This window comes from Pinus tabuliformis, chromosome 2_2 (genome assembly GCF_031772625.1).
Source record: "Pinus tabuliformis cultivar Carrire ecotype Pingquan chromosome 2_2, CPIR1, whole genome shotgun sequence".
Lineage (NCBI taxonomy): Eukaryota > Viridiplantae > Streptophyta > Pinopsida > Pinales > Pinaceae > Pinus > Pinus tabuliformis.
In genome coordinates this window covers 137,263,589-137,286,653 of record NC_142300.1, presented here as the reverse complement: position 1 = coordinate 137,286,653, position 23,065 = coordinate 137,263,589, and the positions used below count along the sequence as shown (strand labels likewise).

Genomic DNA, 23,065 nt, shown 5'->3' with positions numbered 1-23,065 from the left:
CGTGCTTGCACTCCGAAAGGTTTGCATGCCCCCAGGTATAAAGTATAATTTCAAGGCTGCCCCTCCCCTGTCCCACCTCTGTTTTTCTAATTGTCGTCTTGCTATTTTTTAACGATACTTGTCTTCTCGTTATTTTTCGGTGCCGACGGTACTTGTCTTCCCATCAGTTCACTTTTTGATTTTGCAAGATCGCAACAGATAAAACATTGGTGTTACGAAGGGAGGCCCTCTTACTTATTATCCGAAAAATGGTTTTGTTTGCTGCCGCAGACTAAACTCTCTTTTCGGCGGTGTCTATCATTAGGTTGCTAAGGATGGTGACCACTTGTTTCAGCAATTTCATCTCTTTCTTTGGAGACTGCCCCTACTTATCCTTCAAAACATATTGTTTTAATGGGTGAGGCTTGACATTCAAAGATGGTGGCTACTTGCTGTCACAAATGGATCTCCTCCTTAGGAGAGCCTACTTTTTTAGACAAAGGGAGACGATCTTTTCGCTCACATAACTTTGACAAAAGAATTTTATCCTAGAACAACCCTCTCTTCCTTTTTCGGACGGGGTACGGACTAGTCCATTCTTCTGCGGAGATTAACTTTATACCCAAGGTTTTCTCTGCCCAAGGCAGGCCAGGGTGCATGCCCCCTGGGTCCCAGTTCTTTCTTTCCGAATTACTCGCATTCATCGGGAAGTAGAACCGGGGGTGGTGGCATTCCTTGAGTGAATAAACCGTTAAGGGATGGTATTTGACTATTTGCGATGCGTGATCCTGGAAATGAAAGTTGGTCTACGAGCTTGACCATTCTTCCTTCGTGCGGAAAACACATGACTCTAAAGAGCGAGGACATTATTGCCTCCATGCAATATATATAGTCTCGTCGAAGGAGTAAGTTATAAACCAAGGGTCCCTGGACGACCATGATGTTCATATGAACTGTCTTCCCTTTCAATGTAACTGGAACATTGGGGAGAATCCCTAACGGGTGACTGGTTCCTTTATCAAAACCTGATAGATTTCTTATCTCAAGTAAAAGCGCCGGGCAACCCAGTGCTTTCCAAGCAATAAAGGAAAGGATACTCACAGATGCCCCTTCATCAATGATAGTTCCAGCCATCACCATTCTGTAGATTTGGACTATGATTCTGAATGGGATACTGGCTGGTAACCGGGGTCTGCCTAGTTGATTCCAATCAAAGGATACAACTAGGTTGCTTGGTGGTGGGACCGAATACACGGCCGGATACGACCCTGACGATGTTCCTTCCTGCGTTAAAGGAATGGGCGCATTGCCCTGATGCTCATCAGAGTCTGTGTTGATGAAAAGAATATGGACGGTGTCATCCTTATCCTTTTCAGTGAGGGTGTCATTTGAAGATGGGTCTTCAATGACGGAGTCATTTGAGGATGAAACCTCTGAAGGAAGAACCGGGTCAACTGCCGTTTCGACCTTTAGACTTTCGTCTGGTCTGGATTCAGCAGGTTCATTCTCAATGACCGACACTTCAGCTGACCACTTGAGCGGGCCAGCTGGATTTTCAACTATCGAGGGATTAGGCACGAGTTTTTGGTATCCAGGAGGAAGTCGTAACGGTGATACCGGACGATCTTCCAAAACTCTCTTCGCCTCATCTAAGAATGGACATCGGTGGATGGCGTGATCGCCTTCACACAGCATACAGGGTGATCTTGGTTTCCCTCTTCGTCCTTCACTCTCGCTAGTTGACGGACTGCAATCAACATGACTACCAGAGGTTGATGCTACCGGATTGTGCAACCTTGGGGACCAGTCCCTTAGTATCCGGGGAATACAAGGACAATCACGATGGAAGTGGGTCCCTTTTTAAATGACACATGGCGATTTAGGCCCGGTCGGTGCAGTGTGTGGATTTTTGTCAGATGTCTTTTGCTTGCCCCCAGTCGCCTTCGCCATAGGCCCCTTCTGCTTCTTTTCTCTCTTCTTCTTTTCTTTCTTCTCCATGGGAGGCTGACTTTTGCCGGCTATACCTTGCGAAGATGAAGGATCAGAGGAAGTATTGTAAGAAGTGGAAGGCTGGTGGGTAGTTCTAGACTGGTCTGACTGTTGATTCGACTGCTCAGGATTAGTGGCGATCTGCACTACATTAGTTGAAAAGAGCCATACGGGTAGGCCAATTGTCAATCCTGGAAGTGACGATGTGGCCATATGAGGCGCACCAACATCTCCCCAAGAGGAGAAGGGATTGGGACTTCCGCCAAGGTTACTTCCTTGGTTGGTGGGCTCCATACTTTTCAACTAAAAGATCAACGTGGGAATAACAGGTGATTATGTTCCGATTTAAAATAAATTTTTATTAACGACGCTTTAGACACAACCTTGCTTTTTCATGTTTTAAGAGTCGAGAAAAAGCTAAAGATGACTCTAGTCTCCTTCGATGTTTTAACGAGCCCGAAGTGACAAATGCTCGGATGGACTTTTTCAGTTATAGAGTTTGAAAAAGGCCAAAAGAAACTTCTCTGGAGTTCTAGGCAGAGGGTGTGCCAAACTTTTCGCGAAACCACAGAATACGTTTTATGGTACGGGTGGTCGATCTTCGTGAATGTTGTGTTCACTGCATCGCGATCAGTAGGGCGGCCGACACGGCTTCCTATGGATAAAGGATAATTGCCTATAGGGGTCTCCCAATATATACGCGACGGTACGTGGGAGCACAAGTCCGTATTAGTGCCACCGACTCTCAGGAGGAATCACCCACCTTCGTAGAGATCGACAGTCACTATGTTTAACGACGCCGGAACACGTCTCTACCTAGACCTTTATGTGTTTGCGTTATGTTACAAAGCGTTGTTATGTAAATTGGATTTATTTTAATGTTGATCTTGCTTAGCAGTTTGCCTTTAAGGATCACCATGAGATGTATGTAACAAATTCCTGAATGCAGTCTAAGATGAGAAGCAAACTTTTCAATCTTTCAACTTTGAAAACCTTAACTACTGAGGGAAAAGAAAGGCAAATATTTTCACACAGATCATAGAGCACACACTAAAGGCAAATTTTTCCTAAATCGTCAAGCAAACAGTCAAATGCAAAATGCACAATGCATGTATTTTCTTTTCCCTTTCTTAATGTAGATGGGTTACAAAAAGAAAGTTGTTATATAACTTTGATTTCGATTTAAAGTGAAAACAAACAAGCTTGTCCAAAATCAAAAGACACCTTAAGATTTACTTGCTTAATCACTGGAAATGCATGAAGTCAAACCATAATGACGAAAGTAAAATGACTAATCAGCTATGGACAGCAAACAAGCTAACTCTTTAGACTAGCAAAATGCCTAACACAGGTTCAGATCTAAGAGGCCAAAAGCAAGACTAGTTTACTCCTCGTTATGGGAAATTGTAAATGAGTAAGAAATACAAAGAAAAAGTACAATTTCGTTATATAACAGAGGCGGAATGATGGCAAGTAAGGTTGGTTTCAGAACAGGTACAAGACTGGTAACTGGCTGCCAAATCTATAGTGAAAACAGGCAAGAGAAAGGGAGGAAACCCCAACTGCACAAGGCAAAATTGGGCCAACGCAGGTGCTGCACAGCCAGTCTGGCTCTCAGCGCAGGTAGCCCCTTCGGGACCTGCGTTGCAAAGCAGGTAGCCTGTGTACTACCTGCTTTGGAAAACGAAAGTTGCGTTTTCACAGTTTCTGGGTCACAATTTTCTAAAAAATGCACAGTTTTTGCTCAAATCAGAAGCAATCAGTCAAGCACACTCAAAGGGATGATTAGGAGGATGAAAAGCTATCACTAAGAGCTTACAAGGATCCTTGTAGATCAGCTCTTCAAATCATGAACATGCTCAGAAATGAGCTAGAGTAGCTGCCCTCTACTTCGCTTTTGATATAGTCAAAAGCTTTTCGATTTGGTATTCTTTTGTTCAGGAAATGAATAGCAAAATACTACAAACTATCAAACAGATACGATCCCCAGCGGAGTCGCCAGTTTGTTGTAGGGAAAATTATCCGACTCGGATGACCCTATCCCACTCTAAGGGTGATAGTACCTCAGCAACAACTGTAAAGAAAACTACTTAAGGTTTACTTCTTTATGAAAACAAAAGAGAGTGGATAAATGCACTAACCATTGCCTTGCGCTTAATGTCGAATTCAAACTCTTCTCTATGGCCGCTTGCTCCCAGCTCTTTGCTCTTTCGCCGGCCCAGCTACAATGAGATCCTACAAAATGACAAAGAAGGAGACTACAAGAGGCATGCAATCATAACTGATTCACGGATTAGCATAAACCAAATATACAATTATCACAAAACATCATTGGAACAAATGCATATAGAAGAACCTCAATAGCTTTTATTAATGAAGAAGTAAAGGTTCTGAGAGTGTTACAACCATTGAAGGTCCTAATCCAGCAACACCTCCCAGCAGAAAGAATTTCTCCTCTTCACCTCCCTCAAGCAATCACCCAATAGCTCTATAGTGAAACCAACAGCATAGCATTACTTTGCACAAAATTCCAGCCCCTTGAGCTCATAGGAGAGAGCTCAATATATAGATGAATTGAGAAAGAATGAGTCAGCTTGCAACTGATGTGTAGTTGCCTTGTGTCCTCTCTCTCTTCAGTTAATCTTTAGTTGATCTTCAGTTCTTGAGTCCACTTGGAGAACCTTGCTTCCACTTGGAGAAACAAAGCCTCTGACTCATCACAAGGCGAAATCCTTGATCCAAGTGTCATTTTTGGAGCAATGACTCAGTGTGCCACTTGTCCCATCTCGCTCAGCGCAGGTGGCCTTTGTTCCACTTGCTTTGCAATGCAGGTACACCATGGAGGATCTGAGTTTCAGCGCAGAAGCCTAGTGGATCACCTGCTTTGATTTCAGGATTGCTTGTTTTTGAGTGTTTTCAGGTGGAGAACTGATCTGAGAGCTGTTGGTTTGCTGACCTTGTTCCTCTAGGGGTAGGAACATCATGTTTAGGGAACTTTGGATCCCTTGGATTATTGACAATTCATGCCTATTGCTGTAAGGCACAAAATTGTCTATAACACCGAGCTTCATAATCCTGAGGAACTTTTGCAAGCAGACTTTCAGGTATCTATATTTGATAGTGCTCTTTTCCAACAGTAACATAATTTATCATATCACTTCCAAAATACTTCCGCTGCATTTCCAAGTGTTTTTCTAGCTCTATTTCAATTTCTCTCACAGTTCTATTAGCCGCATCATAGTCCTTATCCACACCTTCACAAGGCAGAATACGGCCAGTCTTTTCTGCTTCTGACCAATCAAAAGCATTAAAATGTTTAATAGTTGACCTCGCATCAGGGAGACCTTTACCTGGAGTTAAAATATGCCGTAACAAACTGGATTTTACCTCATCCAAACTGTCATTGAAAGACAGACAAGCTTGGATCATACACCGACATCCCTGAAGAGCAGCAATAAATTCCTGGAGTTGCTTTTTGCTGCATCTTCATAAAGAACAACTCGATCAGCATTCCTTCCAGCAGCACCACTGCTTGAATAGAGGCGTGCAAGCATTCGCTCCATGTCTGACAACTTCGTTAATTCTTTCCGAAACTTGATCGAAGAACCAAAATCTACAACCGCACCCTTTAACTCTGCTATAGCATCTTGACGTTCCAAGATTCGCTCTGCACGCCTTAGAGGTCGCACGAGCCATTTTCTTAGCAACCTTTTTCCAAATCCTGTTACACAGTGATCTATCTGTGCAAAAAGAGTGCCTGAGGCGCTGCCATCTTGGTTGTTCTCAAGAATCTCAAGATTCTCCAAGGCAGTTGCATCAAGGACCATGTAAGGTTCAACAAGATGAGCATATTGGGAAGAAAATACCAGATTGCTTTTATCAGATGCAGACTGCATAGTCACAAAATCTGAACAAGGAAAGATCTCAAGTTTGCCAAAACTTAGCAAACTTTGATCTAGCAAAACCTGCCGCAGGTAAGACAGACAGCCTCCAAATGCAGAGAGAGCAAACTGCCCATTTTCCCCTGCACTTACTACCTGACAAATGACATCAGGTAAACTTTTTGTTTTATTATCTGCTGCAGTATCACTATAAACACATTCAGCTTTATTAGTAACTTCATTTCTTGAGAACGAGTTGTATAGTTGAAAACATCTGGTGTTACACTTCCATAATCTTCACTACTTGACCAGAGTCTTTTTCTGTGTCATCTTCAAAACAACTTTTAAAGCACATTTTGTTGCACTCCTCTTTTCCAAGACAACAGACTAGTAAGACGGAGTCTAACATCGACTCCAATTGGGATGGCAGCTGCCGCTTCGTGGAGGTGCCAAGAACCGCAGAACTTTGGGAGAGCAGACAGTGCCTCCATCCATTGGGAAATGGAGTCCATTATTTCAACATATCAACACAACTGGGGTATGGTCACCAATATGTTAGCTCTTGAAATTTCACTTCAGGCTGAGAAAGGTAAGCCTCAAGGCAACATCAATCCACTTAGCCTCGTAGCTAGCCCTACGAGGCGGGAGAGGGCTCTCTCCGGTATATCTTGACAAAGATCTTCAATGGGCGAGATAACCAATAGGGTAACACTGATTTTAGGCTAGTAAACTGATCAAAAGGGTTGATTTGGGATTTTTAGGGTTTTTGGTGGCAAATTGAGGAAATGGCAATTTTGGGTGCGGGGATTGGACACAGTTTCTGCAGGGGGTTCTTTGGGGCAAGATAGGAGACAGTATTGATGCCTTAGAATGAGGTGAATGGATGAGAAAGATAGGTGAGGAGCTAAGGAGAGCAAACAATAACTTTGAATTCTCCTTAAACAGTAGAAAACATTGAAATTAAACAAACTTAAAAGCAGAGCATGACAGTCATGAGTTCTACTTTAACACTTCATTTGCTTAATGTGCAGAAGGAAAAGAAAGGAAATGATTCACATAACACACTTACAAGTACATAGAGAAACACACCATCAATACATGTAACCACAAGAATCCCAAAAAGGACTGCAAAACCCTGGTCTTCCTTAGCCAAAAATTGCAGAGATACAGTGAATAATACAATGATAGCTTCTCCCTCAAGAGTCCAACAATGAAAATGAGCAAGAAAGTACATAATATAGATCATCTAACATCTTTCCCTGCCTCTAGGGGTCGAGCTCACTATCCTAGGAGCTGTTTCAACCACTTCTAAACTAAGCACTGAAAACTAGGCAGTCAAAACAACTTGCCTCTATAAGCTAGGAAACCAATTCATTCATTTAATTTTCACCTATTTCATGAATGAATCTTCCAGAAGAGATACATAAGTGTAAAAGTATCAAAAAATTACATTATTTACATCAAGGAGGATAACAATCCACTCCAAAAAGTCAAACATGGTCAAATCTGCGTTTTTCTGAGCTGTACAATGAAATTTTGAGAAAATTGCCTGATAGGTCGCGCGCCTCTACCTGACGGGTCGCGCGCCTTTGAGGGCACGTTTGGGGCACTTACAGGTGTCCAAATTGGGCAAGAGTAGGCTTGTTGGAAAGGTCTGTGAGTCTACTTTCCAACCCAACTGGAATTTCAGAATTTGGTGGTCATTTGCCCCTCCCAAATTGCAATCGCCCAAGACTGCTTTCTGTGTCTCAAAAATGTGGCAGAAAGTCATTTTTTGCTTGTTTTTTGACCTTCTGGAGGCCCAAAACTTCATAAAATCTCTTGGAAATGGATGAGCATATGTAACTTTTCATTGATCATATGTAACTTTTCATGAAAAATCTGGAAATGCTGAGTTTTTTCAAAATGAAGTTGCCAAGAGAAAGGGTCGCACGGGGGGTGAGACCTGTTAAAGGGACAAAACCTGTAAATTGCCTGAAAAAACCAAAATTGACCCAAAATGCTCAAAATTTCTTGGGATTTGTGCTGTGGCTGAGCTATTTAGTGCCTTTCTCCTTCAAGGAAGCCTCGACCAAGATGTGGAGGGGATCGGGCCTTTTTCTCCTTTTTTGTGCCTTGTCCAACCGCCTTTGGAACATCTTCATCTTCGCCTTGCACACGTGCATCCACGCCCAATAATGGTTCTTCATGTTTCTCAACAATTTCTTATCTTGGTTGGCCTTAGCCAACAACCTCTCCAAATGAGAATTGAGCTGGATAAGCATAGAATCTCGCTCAGCAGGCAATGGATCACCGGGTCTTCTTCGATTCAAGTTGCGGTCACTACGGATCCTCCACAACTCATCAAGAGCTTGCTCATCCTCCAACTGTTTTTTGCGCTGCTCTAGATATGATATTTTCCATTGTGCCCCCTCTAATCTCCTCTGCAATGCATCATTTTCAGCTCTAAGGTGCTAAATGATCTCCTTTGACTCTCGGCTAGGAGAACTGACATCAAGATCAATAAGCTCTATATCTGGAACACCTGATGGTCCCTCATCAATCCTGGGCTGTTTGCCTCTCCCTGATACCTGTGCTGCTGAAGAAAGTGAGGCCCCTTCCACCTGCTGTGGAGATAACACTCGCTGAGCTGATGAAGAAGGCGAGACCCCTTCCACATTCTGTGGAGAAAGTACTCGCCGAGTTGCTGCAAATAAGGCCCTTTGGCCTCTCTGATAAGTGACCAATGGTGAGGAGCTGACATGTCTAATCACAGGGATGTCATGCTGCTGTGATGGTCCTCCCTCCTCGTGAATAACCTCAGGATGTGGCGGTGGTGGTGCTGTGAAAAGCTCACGAGAGATAAACTCCTCCCATGAGATGCCCTGCTGAGCCAACTGATGTAAGACCACAAGCTGAATCAAACCATAATGGTAAAGGCTCCTATACTGCTGTGTCGGGCTCTTCCACTGCATCACAGACACCATCCTCTCAATGTTCTGGCAGAAGAAAACAGGGATGTTCATCATCTGTACCTGTGTGAAATGCATCAATAGGTGAATATGGTACGAATATACCTGTGAAAATCTGCCCTAATAGGTAAAATAGAGCATGATGAGCCTCATCATGGGAGCATACTCACTCCTGAGAAATCTGAAGGGGAACACACCTGTCAAGTGTCTCATGAGTGCGGGTCTAACGAAAGGCTCAAAATGAACACTATCCAATACCTTGCGCTTATTCCATACCTCTCTGACATTAGGTATCCCTGTGGCCTGTGCAATCATCTCAAGTGTCAATGTAAAGTCCACCCCAGCAAGGTTGACATGTCCATCATGCAAATGTAAAACAAATAGGCGAGCCAACTCTCTGTGATGCTGAATCCGAGAGATCCTCTCGCAAAACTCATAACAAGACATATACTGGAAACATGATACTGCCATAGGACAAGCCTGTAAATCTGTCAAAGAAGTGGGCTCCTCTCTCTTATGATGACCACCCTTTCCACCTTTGTGAGGCCTCCTCTGTACCTCAAACTCTGAAGCTGATGCCTGTTCATCACTTTGCTCGTAATTGGTTTCGGTTTCTGACATTGTTTAAGGAGCAAAGTGGCTGAAATGTACTTTTGTTTCTGCTTGATAAAATACTGATTAAAATGCTATTTCAAGGGGACAAGGAGCACGAGGGGAATGTTAGGGGAGGGACATTTTAAAGGGAAAATGGGAATAAATATATAAAACAGGTATTTTTGGGAAAAATCATTGCATATGCATCATTATATAAATTTGTTTACATGGGTATTATGAGAGGTAGGATTAGGGCTTGATTTTTTATTTTTTAGGGAAGAGGGGTAGGGTTTAGTTTTTATTTACAAATTTAAAAGGGAAATTTACATAGGAAGCCAAGGAAAATGAAATGGGAAATGGGGAAAAATGATTACAAGGGAATACCTTAAAACAGCATAAAACCCTAGCCATTTTTTTACAATATTAAACCACAGCCACATGGAGCTTTTCTCTTGCAAATATAGATCTTTAAAAATGCAATCACGATTTCCTTTTACCATAACAAGCAACAATTTTTAAGTTGGAGGGCCTACCTTAGGAAATTTGGCGATTTTGGTGGTTCCTTGGATGAATTTGCAGGCAGTTTGATAAGGAGGGCGCTGACGGGTCACGCGCCTCACCCAACGGGTCGTGCGCCACTGACAGGTCGCGCCCGTTAAAAAATTTCACTATCGGAGGGCACCTGACGGGTCGCGCGCCTGGTCTGACGGGTCGTGCGCCTCTGCAACTCACAAATTTGCCTCGAACTCACTTGCAATCACTTGCTCAATGACTTAGATGCACAATGAGGCTCGATGGAGGGAGATTGGGCTTTTATAACCTTGATTTGAATTAATTTCATGCCCAAAACCACCTTATAATGTTTTTCTTTGACACTTTATAAACTTGATGTTTTTGGTTTCCTTTTATCCTGAAATTGACTAATTTAATGCTTTTGCTCGATACTTTTTGCAGGGATAACATCTGAGGGATCTTGGCAAGGGAGCCAGGGTTACATGTTGTCCTTTGAAGCCTTTTGAAATTTTACCATTTTTTACAAAATTTTGAAAAATGACCTTGGCTTTAAAAACAGGGTTTTTAAATCCAAGGTGAAATTTAACTGTACAAGATAGAAATTTTCGAAGAAACACTTTGAAAAACATCCCTCTGGCTTGCTGGGCACTTATTGACCTTCAAAGACAATGACCTTGAAGAAAAACTTGACCAAAACCCTAGACCTAGAATTTGATTTCATGACAAGACAAGTAAGCTTTAAAAGAGTTTAAGGACTGAAACAACTTTGATCCAGCAATGCCAAGAGGGGAACAAAAACACTAGCTCCTCCATCAGGGTTATCGCATGCCTAATGGAATGCAAAAATTGACACTGATGAGACACCTACTTATGAAAATGCAAAGAGTTTTGATCGCTGATGGAGGGCTACTAGACCGACTCTAACAGATTCCACATGGGAGGATGATAATTTTATGCAGAAGTATCCAGAACTACTCAAGCGTTGAGGACAACACTTTTTTGAAGGAGAGGGGCATGTTGGTTCCCTATAGTACTAGTGATTACCCCATTACTATTGTATTTATACCCCTTATTTATATTGTTGTGCCCCTATTACTCCCATATTGTTATTTCTGTGCCCCATAGAATCCCTCTATTGTTATTTTTGTGGCTTTATATTATTATTGTTAGGTCGGCTGGATTATATTGTGACTCCTTAGACTCCTATATATAGGAAGGAGGTTTTGTCATTTGTATCATCCAAGAATTGTTCATTTATGTAATGTAAAGGAGGTTGCCCCCTCGAAGAGGCTGAATTCTAAGGCGTTGATCTATCTTTTCTATCTTTTCTTGAGCTGGTTTCATAACAAATCATTACAAAATGGAGATGGAGAGCCAACCATCAGCTACAGGTGCAGCGCTGCAAACATGACATTTGGCATTGGGTGACCGTTTTCCTTCCTTCGCCACTTGGATAGAAGTCAATCCGGAGAAAAAATCTCTTTAAATTCCACCTTTGGTGCTAAAAAACCAAAGTGTAGATGACCGGGCCCACTTGGAGAAGTCGCGAATCGAAATTTCGCGAAACGAAAGAAAATTGGCAATTTTTCCTCTGTGCAGTGTGCCATTTTCTCTGTGCATCGTGCTACTTTGGGGCCTAGTTTGGGGCACTTGAAGGTGTCCAAAATGTTCCCAAGTGAGCTTGTTGGAAAGCCTATCCTGTCTACTTTCTAACCCCACTAGAATTTCCAAATGTTGTGCTCATTTGCCCCTCCAAATATTCATTCTCCCAAGACTTCTTTCTGTGTGTCAAAAAAGTGGCAGAGAGGCCATTTTTGGGTGTTTTTGACCTTTAGCAGACCCATATCTTGTCAAAATTTCTTGCCCGGACACCAGTAGTCATGATTTTCTATGCTGAATCCAAAAATGAAAACCATTCCTCGATTGGAGCCCTAGAATTTTAGCGTCACGCCACTGGGAGGAATTTCCTGTCTTTTGTCCAAAAAATCACCATGTGACCAAAATTTGCCCAAATTTTTGGAAATTTGGGCTGGAATTTCTCTATGGGGTGCCATGTTGAGAAACGGAAGCCTCAACCAAGATTCTAAGCCTAGCTTTCTCTTTTGCCCATTTTTCCCTTCTTGTGGCTTTCCTCAGTTTTGCTTTCAAACTCCTTATCCAGGCTTGTGCAATCATGTTTCACACCCTGTAACGGAAATACATATGTCTCAATAGAGCAAGGTCCTGGTCAGATTTGTCCAGAAACCTGTCCAATTGCATGTTACTGATCTCGAGATAGGCCTCCCGATCTTCATTGATCGCCTACTCTAGTGATGTGGGCTGAACTCTTCTCCTTTGAGCAGCTTGGGGATGCTCACAGATGTTCTATAGCTCCATGATCGTCTGTTGGTCCTCCAGTTGGTTTTTCCTCTACTCCAGGTAGTTCATGTTCCATTTGGCCCTCTCCAAGTCAAGGGACAAGGAGTCAATCGCTGATTGTTGCTCCTGGATGATCTTTGTAATCTCCTCATTTGTTAGTTCTACATCTATCTCATCATCCTGAAGAAGAATGAATTCAGTCTCTTTTTCACCTGATGGTCCTTCCTCCTGCATTGGCTCCTTACCCTTACCCTTCTCCTATGGTGCTAATGTTGGAATCAAGGCCCATTCCACCCCGGGTGGAGATAACACTCGCTTTGCTGCTGCAAATAAGGGTCTACTGTCTTTCTGATAGGTGATATATACTGGCATAGTGGAAATCTCATGTCGCTCATACTGATGAGATGGGCCCCCTACCTCATGCTCTGTCTCTAATACCACCGGTGGAGCGCTGAAGAAATCACGGGAGATGAAGTCCTCCCAGGCAATACCCTGCAATCCCAACTGATGGTCCACCAAAATCTGGATGAGAGCAAAATGATAGACACTGTTTAGCTGTTGTTCGAGGGGTCTTGTGTTGCATGAAGTTTTTCATCTTCTCTATGTTGTTGCAAATGAAAAATGGGAGGTTCATCATCCGCACCCTAGTGAAGTGCATGAGAAACTTGATGTGATAGGAATAAAGGTGAGAAAACCCCCCCTCGCAACTGAAATACTTCATGATCAATCTCATGAGTGGGGCATACTCATCCCTCAAAAATCTAAATGGAAAAACACTGGTGAGCTAGCTCAAACAACTGTCCTTGATGTAAGGCTCATAATGATGCCTCTCCACCTACTTTTTCTTATGCCACTGTTCCCCAATGTTCGGTATTCCTGTTGCCACTGATATGGTTTCTAGTGTCAATGTGAAAGTGACCCCAGCCAGGACAGATTGACCTCCCTATATATGAAGTGCAAAAAGATGGGCCAACTCATGATGGACTCTGACATTTGCCACCCTTTGACAAAATTCATAACATGCCAAGTGCTGGAACAAGGCATGGCAAGAGGGCATGCCTGCAGCTTAGTGAGGGTGTTTGGCTCATCTCTAAGATGTCTGCCACTCCGATGATGTCTCCTATGGGCCCTCTCTCCTGAAGATATGTCACTGTGGGTCCCCTCCTCATACTCTGATGAAACTTGTGATGCCATTACTGTTGTTTGTACCATGAGTTTTATGCTGCCCTCTAAATCCAATGGAACTGGTAGATGCTCTGAAAATCTGTCACCAAGGGGACAATAAAATAGGGAGTATTAGGAGAGGAATGATGAAATGGGAATAGGGGCTAAAGGATGAGATTTATCAGGGATTTGGGAGTGTTTTGGGTATAGTATTGATGGGGTAGGGTTTGAATTTATTTTGGTAGGGTTTTGGTTTTTTGAGTCATAGGAGGAGGGGGAAAAAGGAATATGATTACAGTGTTGTTAGGGTGATGATAAGGGGAAAATGTTGCAGGGAAAATGGTGATAGGGGCAGGGTAGGAGAACACTTTGATAACACTGTTCCTATAGCAAAAACCCTAGGAGCTTGATTTCTTTGTGTCTTCTTTTGTTTACTAAAAAAAAAAATTGGCATTAGATTTATACTCATCAAAATCATGTTATTCTTCTCAAGTTTTATGCCAAGAGTGAAGGTAGTTGGTCTACCTCTCAAGTTTGCAATATCTCTCCAAAGATTGCAAGAGCACAATGCTTTTGGTTTGGGTCAAAACATGTATTTATAGCCTTGGAGGAGATGGGTTTGATTTTTGTCTCTTTGAAAACCCCTTTTCTAATGTTGAGTTTTGCACTTTTTCATTGACCTTTAGACACACTGATTTTCACTTTCCCTTTGACATTTTGGCTCAAATGATGAAATTTTTGGCACCTCTTTGCAGGGACTGTACGACAGAGCATTGGGCCATGTAAATCATAATTGCATCTGAAAAGTCAACTGGTGATTTTTTGAAAAAAAAATTGTCATAATTGAGCTTGTTTGACTTTTCTTCAAAACAGGGTTTTGAAGAGGAGTCGAAGTCTCTTCAAGTGATGATGAAGCTTTCTGAACCATAGCTATGTAAGGCCTCCCTCTGGCTTGCATGGTTTGTTCTAGACATGTTTTCAAAGACCAAATTGATGAATTCCTAGACCCAATCATAAAAAATGACTTTGTCCTATAAAGGACCAGACCTGGACTGTCATGAGTTTCAGTGATTATGGACCAGACCTGAGCTAGCAGCGGCCAGACATGAGGGAAAATGAATAGCATGACTTTCTCCGTCAGATCATGGCATGTCCCTAGCGAAATGTAGTTGAGTGAATTGAGCGGGACACCTAAAATTGAAATGCACAAAGAGTTTTGATCTCTGACGGAGGGCTGACCAGACCGACTAAAACATTGGCTCCAATGGGGGATGGTAGCTCCTTGGAGGTGCCAAGAACAACATATCTCTAGAGGAGCTAGATAGTGCCTTTTGTCCATTGGGCTATGGAGTCATCATTTCGATAAACAACAGAGGACTCTGACTTATTTATAAAACTGAAATGACCAAGAAATTGGCTCTACTTGACATTGAAATAACTCAAAAACTAACTTTACAGATTGAAACCAAACTGCAATAAAAATGGTATTTAAAATGATAGTGGAAGCAACATTAATAGATCAGTAGTGATACCACTCGAGTAGCCGACCATTGATCGGCCCTCCAGGACAATCTTCCTCGTTCATTTCCTTCAGAAGAAAGGCATTCTGACCCCTATATGCGTAATCTTGAAAGGACCTTTCCAAAGATTTTCGAACTTTCTGTGCTTGCCTTTCTCTTCATTCCTTGCATCCCACTTCAGTACCACATCATCCAACTGAAATTTATCCACTTTTTCTTTTCTGTCATAGATTTTCTTTATCTTCTCCTGCAACTTGGATGTGTTCTTGAAAACTTCTTCTCTTGTTTGCTGCAAGTGGGTCATTTGATTCAGCCTTCTCTGCATGGGATCTTCTTCACTGCTGGCCTCCTGAAGAAGTCTGACCACTGGGGAAGTAAGATAGGCGGGGAATACTGTGTCAACTCCATAAACAAGCTCAAACAGTGACATACCAATAGACTTTTTCTGACTGATCCGATCTGCCCAAAGTGCATGGACCGACCTCTTGTTCCAGCTCTTCTTATTTATTTCCAGTAGCTTCTTGATGATGTTGACCAAAGATTTATTCGAAGATTCCGCCAATCCATTGCCTTGCGGATGATAGGCAGTTGAACGACCCAAAATTATGTGATATTTATGACAAAATTCTACCATCCTTTTCAATTTGAAAGTTGTTGCATTATCAGTGATTAATTTGTTTGGACAACCAAAGCGAGACAAGATGTTATTTTCGAGAAATGAAATGATTACTGTGTCTGTGGCTTGTCTGGTAGGGGCTACCTCAATCCATTTTGTGAAATATTCTGTCGTTGTAAGGATCCATCTATGTTGTCCAGAAGAGGCGGGAAGAATTTTGTTAACGGGAAAAGTGTCTATTTAGAATGACCCTATCCCACTAAGGTGTGACAGTGACCTTAGAAACAAACAGAGAAAACTACTTTCGTATTCTTCTTTATGAACTATAAACGAAGAGGAATAGGATGAACCAACCTGTGTCTTGCGCTAGTCCTTTGATCCAATCTCTCTCCCCTTTGACAACTTCTAGCTCCCTGCTCCCTTACTTGTCCAGCTTCACCAAGTTCCGGTAAGATCACAAAAGAAGAAAACTACAAAAAGACATGGATTTATATTCATAAATAGCTTAGGATCAGATTTAAGCTAAACATACAAATGTAACAAACATCAATGATACACAAGCATGTAGGAGAAACTCAAATAGTTTTATTGATATAACAAGAAGACCCAGGAGGAGTTCCAACCAATGTCCTGATCCAGCATCAACCTCCCAGCACAGAAGCCCCTCTTCACCTCCAACAAAGCATAAATCACCCAATACTCTGATATCTATCTCAAAACCAACAACAATTCTCTGCGATGTACAAAATTCCAGCCTCTGGATCTCTGGGATGAGAGATCCATATATAGATGTATGCAAAGAGGATGAGTCAGCTTATGATTTGACTAGTGTCTTCTCTCTGTCAGTTCTTGCTTCCACTTGGAGACTGAGAGCCTCTTACTCATCCTTGGTCGAACTCAGTGAGGCAAGTGTTATTGGGGAAGATTCTGGAAACTTCCATTGTCTTTCCACCTCGCAGAATGACACTGCCATTTGTCATTTCCCGCTCAACGTACCCTGGTAGTGCATTTAGGTGCGTTGCAACGCACCTAGCTAGTGTATTTGGGTGCTATGAAACGCAGCTAGCCAGTGGAGCAGCTGAAATGATCCTGATTTGACTGATTCTGAGCAGTTTCTGGTGGAGAACTTCTGGGAGAAGCTGTAATTTGTTGACCTTGTTCCTTTAGGGGTCGGAACAACACTTTTAGAGACTTAGGATCCCTTAGTTTATGGACATTTCATGCTTATAGCTGTAAGGCACAAAAATGTCTATAACAGTAGACCCCTAAAGTATGAGGCCATTTATCGGGTGAAATGCTTTATTAGGAGGATCCGAAGTTCTTTCAAGGCTGGGAGGAGACCTGTAATAAGATACAATACAATACATTATCTTCATACTATTTTTCATGATCTAGCTGAGGTGGGCATTCCCATGCTCAACTTTATAAATTCATTTTCATGTACATAGGACAGACAATCGTCTCATGGTAGACTGATGATTCTGATAGAGCCATCATCCTTTTGGTAGAATTATTATCTGTGTTGCAATGCTGTACATTTAAATGTCTTTATTTTTCCTGAATATATATCGCAGCCCAGATGGATGAAACTAGATCCGGGGTCTTCAATCTCGTCCGATCTTCACTCGAAGTACAAGTCGATCCATGTGAGAAATGTTTTGAAGTCGAACATGGAAAGACATCGCTTGATTACCAGTCAATGATGTAAACCGTTAACAAGCGCGAGAGGAATCACCGATAATTATGATGACCCTCAAGGTACTGTAGTACAATTCACGTGGTGTGAATAAAGGACTTGGCATCGAACACCACGCAAAATCTTTCGGTCGAAGGTCATTGATGTATACCTGTCGCCGGAAGTGAGAAACTTGCCATTGAGGTATGCAAGCTTCAAAGTACTGAATGGGGTGTTCCTAGATCAACTTCTTGGATAATGAGCTGATGTCGACAAGAAGTGATCCGTCAAAGGAGGGCCTTAATGAATCCCACATCAATGACACAGAACGGAGCAAATGATTTTGATGGAGGTGAAAACAATCTGATGATATACGATTCAGGATGGCGGTCATGAAAGAATGAAGTCTAATGTATGGTAGTGGATGGGACACAGGTGACTTCTATGGATGACTTCTCTTGAACATGTCGGCGACACTTATGTGATGGATTGGTAGCATTTACCCCAAATGTGGATGGTATGGCGTGACCATGGTGATGTGGCCGGTGAATGAAACAACCCAACCCGATTCGGACACGAAGTGGAAGTGTCATGTTCAAGAGCGACTCGCTACCAATAAAGATTCTTTGAGTTTTCTTCCCAATTTTTCCCCAGTCATTGCTGACCAGTACCTCTTTATTTTTGTCAAGCTTGAGGAGGATAACATATGCTTGTTCTATAATTTGCCCTTCGGGCAAACCCATCGCTATGTTTTAACGAGCCTAGCGATAGTGAAACTCGTTCTCGTCTAAAGACAAGTTTGTCGCTATTAATCTTTTTAACGAGTCTAGCGACAAAGATAACTCGGTCCTTTTCATTTTTAGAGAGTCTGAAAAGGTACGTAAAGTTAACTCCAAAATTCCTTTTTCGTCATCTAATCCCTTAAGTCCGAAAAAGTATAAAACAATACAGAAGGGATGAATTTTCGATAGTTTTAACGAGCCGAACAAAACAAGCGCTCGATCTTTTTGTGCAATAATCCCTCAGGTCCAAAAAGATTAAAATCTAGAGAAGGGATAGCACTTCTGGTCGCTTTAACGAGCTGGAAAGCAAAAACTCGGAAATCTTTTCATATTTTACGAGTGAGTTGAAAAGAGCTTAAAGAAGACTCGTCTTTTGAGGAACGAGTGATAAAAAGGGTAGCAGCTGATTCCAGGTAAGGTTTGGAATTTTCCAATCACGGCAGTGTCACAAGGATAGCTAGTGAAATAACTCTTCGTAGCTATTCCTCAAAATGGGTAAACAATCAAGTGGAGGTGAATGATCGGCCAATGAAAAAGTGGAGGTGACGGTGCAAACACGACCAAGGCTTTAATGGCTGAAGTACTACATTCACAGTGGTTATTTACCGGGGAATAGTTCATTTTTTAACAAGCTTAAATGCGGGTGGAAACATTTGCTCATGTCTTATGTTTATTTTTTAACGAGCTTGAACTATGTGCTAAAACTGCTCGATGCGGGTTTATTTTTTAACGAGCTTGAACCTTGCAGTAACACTGCTCGTTGATAAGTTTGCATGCCCCCAGCATAATAACGCAAATCAAGGTGCATGCCCCCCCAAGCATCATTGCATTCAACTCGTTGGTTGGAATGAAGGTTTACCTTGGAGATCTTCGAAAGACTCGACTTTGATTTTACGAGATTGTAATCAAAGACTCGATTTGGAAAGGGAGTCATTTCATTTTTTAACGAGGTCAACATGAGATAAGAATCGTCCTCGGCATCCACTGTATTTACAGTATTTGATAGAAAATCAAAAACTGAAGGATGATTAAGGTTGCTGGAATAATCTTCATGGTAATATGGAAGATGGGAGTGATGGTGATAATCTTCCCATGGTGCCTCTTCTTTCATCATTGATTGAATGATTCCTTCGTTTGTAGAATGTACATGTGACCAAGGATTTGAAGAGGTGCCATATTCCTTAGACCTACCTATCCAAACACTCGATGAGCGTTGATTTGGGGTTGCCCCCCAGGCCAAGAAAATTGATTGCTACAATATTTCTAAAATGGCGATGATCCATGCTGACAAAATGTTCAGGAATCTTCCAAATCCATTAGATATAGAAGATTTCATATTGTAGGTTTCCATTGTGGCCACTTTCGCCAAATTACTCGGAGGCGGCAGGGCAAAATTACCCATTAAGGCAGGGTCTTTTAGGAGGCCAACTCCAATATTTTGAAGCGAATGGTTGCTTCCGTGGATCATTGGCATGCTTCCCATAACTTGTGAACTGTTGGGGAGAAATGTTTGTTGGTCGACGATTGTAATTCCTCCTTGGAAGGGAAATGCAATCTTCGTGAAGTAGGTCGACACAACTGCGGCGATGGCATATATCCAGGGCCTTCCCAGTAGGATGTTGTAATCGAGGTTTCCGTCGATTACTTCAACATCAATTTCTACTGTTTTGCCCCCTAGTTCAACTTTCAAGTTACTTAAAATCCCGTATGGAGTGTATGATCGTCCATCAAATGCTTTTAACATTGTTGAAGATCGCGACAAGGGTGGTGAGCCTAAATTTTCCCAGCAACTCATCGACATAATACATGTGGATCCCCCCTCATCAATAATTGTTCGATGAATAGTTTTGTTGAGGGATTTCACATGAATAAGGAAAGCTAGTTGAGCTGGTAATTGAGGGTCATATCCTTTATGATCAAAGGCCACAAGATTGGAATCCATTGGGCCAATCCCACATATTGCTGATAATAAAGCTTGCTTTTGGGAGGGGCAATTTTGCGGTACCTCAAGTGTCGACATAGCGGATGGCGATTGGGCCAAGTCCTCTACTATATTATAATTCTGTGCTACTTTTGAACGAGGATTAAATGTCGATTTGTGTACTACTCCCTTTGGTGACTTTATCATTGGTTCAGGAATGATGGGTGGCACAACTTCAGTCAAAGTTGTTGTCGAACTATCAGGTTGTTCATTAGCCTTGTTATTCGACATCTGTGGATTCCCGTAATCTTTATTCCTTGTCAAAGCGTCATTTTGCTGCTCTGAGATAGACAACATAAGAACTTGGGATCGAGAAGCATTTTGATTAGCAACAAGTTTGGTTCCCGGGTTTGGAAAAGGATCAGTCAATACTGCTGAGGTTTTTGAACTATTAAAGAGTTTCTTAACTTCAGCTTTATGTGGACAATCTCTCGTCCAATGATCCTCATCGCATATATGACACCCCGCAGGGGGTTTCCTTTGCCCAGAAGGGTTTGTAGAAGGTTTTTCAGGAGATGACTCATCCTGCTTCTTTTTTCTCCCTTTCTTTTTCTTCTGGCCCCCTGGTTGCTTCAGTTTTTTGCCCTTGTCGGTCGACACGGCATTTAATTTCGAGGCAAGAAGTTCCTCATTTGCATTTTGACTGGAAATCTTACAAGCCTTTTTAGATGTAGCCTTTGTCGATTTCGTGGCTATTGCACCAATCACGCCATCGCTGGCATGAGAGTCATTGCTTGATTTAGGAGGAGGAGGAATTGAGAATTCCGGCCTAGGAGCATCAGGTATTTTATCGTAGAGCGTGCCGGACTGAGTGTAAATCAAGTCCAAATATTGCGCATGAGCGATAACTTGCTCTTCTGTTATGACCTCCCCATTTGCCACATCTTCCGTGATGGAAGGTAGTAATGACTTGATAAACCATTCAGCTAAGAGCTGATCGGGAACATACGTTTTTACCATTCTACGACGACGTCGCCACTCTTGTATATGATCAGATATGTGAGTGGCCGTTGTCTATTTGAAGTTGGTAAGGAGTTTCATTCCCGTTTCGTACCTTATCGGTAATTGAAAATGGGTTAAAAAGGTTGTGGCTAGGTTACTGAAGTTGTCGAATGAAGCTCTAGGCAATTCGATGTACCATTTTGCCGTCAGACCAATTAACGTCCTCTGAAAAAGGCGAAGCCTAATCGAATCATCGTTTAGGGTGTTTGATGAACACCACAGATGAAATGTCATCACATGATTCGACGGGTCTTCACCCGGATTTCCGTTAAATTTAGGAATATCTAACAGAAGTTTATGCGGAATCGCTGGCCACCAAGGGGCATAAGCAATTGGATCATTCGTCAGCCGATTTAGATCTGGTAATTCTAGAGTTGCTACAAAGGGCAACTGTTGATTCAGGTTAGGTGAAGCATACCTAGGATAAGATGGAATCGCCTGAGCAGTGGGTCTTTGCATAGCAACATAATGTATTTGATGCTGGCAACTTTGACAAGGTTGATGGGCATAAACATTATAATATGGTTGTTGATAACCACTTTGGAAATGCGATTGCCCATTACTTATAAAGACTTGTTGCTCAGGTCCTTGATATGATTGCTGGAATGGGGATTGTTGAGTTTGAACCAGCTCTGGTTGTTGGACCATTTGCTGTTGACCAATACTGGATGATTGACCAAGATGAGGAGTCATAGTACTTGTTTGAGCCTGAGTCGCTCCAGATAAGAAGGCACTAACCTGAGGTTGTGATTGAATCATTGAGACAAGAGGTTGTTGTATCGCAACCTGAGAAACTTGGGGTTGACATACAACAGGTAACTCTTGTACTTGCGACACAGTCACCATAGCAGGTATAGTGGGAATATTCGACAAAGGGTGGACTGGTTGCATTGAATATACAACCCTTGGTTGCTGAGGCAGTATTGGTACCCAACCGCTGGATGTAATTTCAGTTTGACCTGAACTTTGTTGTAAACTCCCATATGGTTGTTCTACGGGAGGGAACAATGAAAAGGCATACTTCCCTCCATATGGTGGAAATCCAGTACTTAATGGGTAAATTGGCCTTTGAAGACAAATTGGATCAATTTGTTGAGTTTCAACATAAGAAATACCAGATGATAATCCGGATGAAGAAATAGGAACTGACCATGTCGTCAAAACAGTCCCCGATTGGACTCCGGCTTGTTGTTGATAACTTGCCGGGACAGATGGTATACCATCGAACATCGTTGGAGTAGCAGCAAGAGGTTCTGCTGCTGCTGTGTCAGATGACACAGTCCTAGATGTCGACGGTTGTTCAGACATATCTAGTCTATCCAAGATATTTTCCAACGATTCTACAAGAACTTGCGATGAAGGGAGACTAACTTCGAAGACCAACGAGGGAAAAATGATGATTATTCTGTTTAAAATAAATTTTAGACGCTTTGACACAACTTGTTTTTTCAATTTTTAAGAGTCGAGAAAAAACAAAAGATGACTCTAGTCTCCTTCGATTTTTAATGAGCCTGAAGTGACAAGTGCTCAGATGGACCTTTTCCGTTAAGGAGTCTGAAAAGGAACGAAAGGGACTGCTCTGGAGATCTAGGTAGAGGGAGTACCAAACCAATCGCAAAAATGCAAAATACTTTTTACGGTATGGCAGTCAATCTTCCCGAATGTTGTGTTCGGTGCATTGCGATCAGTAGGGCGGTCGACACGGCTTCCTATGGATAAAAGGTTTTAAGCCTATAGGGGTCTCCCAATATATACTCGACGGTACGTGGGAGCACAAGTCCGTACTGGCACTTATCATCTCAAAGTGGAGGAATCACCCAAACATCAGTGAGGACAACAGTTACCAGGCTTTACGACGCCGGAATACGTCTCTAGCCTAGACCTCTAAATGTTGTGTGTTAAGTTCCAAAGCGTTGTTAGGTTCATTGAATTTATTTTAAGTTGATCTTTCTTATGAAGTTTGCCTTTTGGGTTCACCACAATATGTAGATGTAATTCCTAAAATGCAATCTAAAGATGATAAGCAAACTTTTATCTCTTTTCAGCAATGAAAATCCTAG

At 42.2% G+C, this 23,065-nt stretch overlaps 1 pseudogene; it reads right to left on the bottom strand.

Moving 5' to 3' along the window:
* LOC149191689 (DNA mismatch repair protein MSH6-like) overlaps positions 1-23,065 on the bottom strand; it is a 116,498-nt pseudogene that overhangs the window by 3,876 nt on the left and 89,557 nt on the right.